The sequence below is a fragment of the Arachis ipaensis genome, chromosome B2 (genome assembly GCF_059453495.1).
Source record: "Arachis ipaensis isolate K30076 ecotype BB chromosome B2, ASM5945349v1, whole genome shotgun sequence".
Taxonomy (NCBI): Eukaryota; Viridiplantae; Streptophyta; class Magnoliopsida; order Fabales; family Fabaceae; genus Arachis; species Arachis ipaensis.
In genome coordinates, this window is record NC_142437.1 from 80,721,340 (window position 1) to 80,724,189 (window position 2,850).

Sequence of the window (2,850 nt, forward strand, 5' to 3'; positions counted from 1 at the left end):
ATGATACACATCCTAACTTACCTAAGCTAATCAAGAATTCAAATTTAGGGACATTCATGGTCTTTCATTTAGGGTTGTTGATGTGCTCTTTTCAAGAACAAAGAGAGTTTATCATAGGCTTAAAATTGGTTAGCAATGGTAGATAAAAGGGTTAAGGCCATTTGGGAAAAGTGACTATTGAAATGATGGCCTAAATCATGTAAATGCATTCATACACAAAGCAATGGACATATAGAATCAGACAAAGCAAGGATCACAATCATAGAGAGAGATATGCACACAAGAATGGAAATAATAGTTAGAAGATGTAACCATGCAATAGGCTCAAAACTTTCATACTTGTGTTCTTAGCTCAATCACTATGTTCCAAAATACATTCTTAAAGCAAGTTTACTGCAAAAATTTTTCAGAATTTTGGTAGGTCACCCAAAACACAGTTTCTTAGAAAGGAAGTTATTGTTTTGACCAAGTAACTCTATAGAAACTAACTATCATGCAAAAGGGTATTTACAAGCAAAACTAACTACACATGCAATATATTAACTTCTAAGCAAAAGATAAATCCATGGGTATTGAGGGGAAGAGAGTGTTACCCATGGAGATCGGTCGAACGACCTCCCCACACTTTAGAAATTAGCACGGTCCTCTGTGCTACGAATAATACGCAAGGGACGGTCGGGACCGGAACTTTCATTATCCCCTTCATCAGAGCTCCCATCACTTGGGGTTGAGGTGGATGTGAACATTTCAGATTCCTCCATGCTAGGGGTAACACAATGGAGAAGCTTCTTGATGTAAGTATATCGGCGGTGGTTGTGCCGCTCATATCTATCAAGCTTCCGGTGAAGATATTCTATCCTTTGATGTGTGGATCTCAATGGTGGTGATGATGAGCTAGAAGGAAAAAGAAGTGGCGGGGCCATGTCGAGGCTTGGTTTGTTCATGGGAAGGTGTAGGTATTTTCCGCTTGGGACCACATCGCCCTTAGCTGGAACTATAATCTTCTTATCCTTGGCTTCCCAAGAAACACCCGCCACAGCAACTAAGTCAGATACCAATGCTGAAAATGGTAAATTACCCCGGTCGTGAACTTGACTCATTGCTTGCTTGACAAGAAGCGGAATGTTCACTGGCTTCTCCGTGAGAACACACCAAATAAGCAAGGCGAGGTCTGTTGTGAAGGATGACTTGTGGGTGCTAGGTAGCACATAATGAGATAGGATCTGGGCCCAAGCTCTAGCTTCCACAGTGAGGAAGCGAGTGTCAATGGACTTTGGCCTCATCCGTAGTCGACCATGAATCCAAGATGCTTCTGGTTCAGTAATGTCTTGGAGAATCGAGTCCCAATTGAATCCATACTTCTCTCACTGACGTAAGACTTCTTGGTAGCCATCCATGTCACTTGGCACTGGTAGAACATTAAGCACTTGCTGAATAGCCTCTTCTGAAACTGAGACTTGCTTCCGGCGCATGTACACCGATCGAAGAGAGGAAAGATGGTAGTTAGTGTAGAATTCTTCCACCCAAGAGAGGTTGATTTCCCTTGGTTTCCTCAAAAGAAACTCCCATCCTCGCTATTCAATACGGGGCAAAATGTAAGGAGCGACCTTGTCCGGCGGAGCGAGTAGATGCTCAGGATGATAGTTCCTTACAACTATGGAGGGAAACATAAGTTCACAGAAGCGGTTGGGGAACCTTGAAGAATCTTTCGCCGGTTTGCCCTTGTCATTCTCATCAAGAGGAGCGGGTGTCTTCCTTTATTAGATAGGGGTTTGGCTCCTAATGAAGAGCGCGCCTTAGAGTTTGACTTTTGGGGTGCCCTTTTTGCGGCTGGTTTCCTTGGAGCTATCTCCTTGCCTTTCTTGGTGGCCATCCTAAAAAGGAGGAGAATGAAGGAAAACATAAAACCCAAGAATCAATTTAGCAAAAACATGCAAGTGACTTGTGGTGCCCATGGTGAATGTAAAAGCAAGGGTCATAACACTTGACATGGGATGCAAGAGGAAGTAAAGCATGCAATGGCATGAGAAGAGTAGTCTCAAGCATCCATAATAAAGAGCAAGTCATGTTCAATTAATATCTAATTGGCAAGTATCAACTTTAAGCACACAAATTAGATTCAATGCATTTAAGAGAAAGCAAGTGAATGAGGAGGAAGCACCAATTGAAAAGTATATGGCTAAGTGGAGCCAAAATGGTATATGTGCATTTCCTCGAACACTTGGCGTGCAATAATTAAGCAATGAGCAATTATGAGATACTAAACCAATTCAAAACCCAAAATAGAACATCAATCATCACATAAACATCACACAATGGCAAAGGTTAGTGAAAGAATGACAAAAGATCTATTAATGCAAATTAAGCTCAAATTCAACATCCATGGAGAAATAAAGAAAAAGGAAAAATAAGCAAACAAAGAGCAAGAAACATCATCATGCAAGTAAAAAAGAAACTAAGTAAAGCAATAAGAAGCGTCTAATTAGAAGAAACAATGCAAGTAAAAATGGAAGTAAAGGAATGGAAGAAGCAAAACCTTGATGAGTATGAAGGAACAAGGTTGAATCTTCTTTTGTGAAGATGAGAGAGAAAATAGGAGAAGTGTAGTGGTGCCGGAAAAGAGTGGTTGTCACCGGTGAGTGGCCAGAGACAGTGGTGGTGGATTGTGGAAGATGAAGAAGAGAAGGGAAGTGATGGATGAAAAGAAAAAAGAAACTAAGGAAGACAAAGGGTTGAGAGAAAGAAAAACAGGGCAGGGCGCGAAGGTACTAAACTGACTCGCGCAATCAGTGCGCGCGCGCAAGGTGCACTGGCGCGTCGGTGAGGGTGCTGGCAGATGGCGCGTGCGCG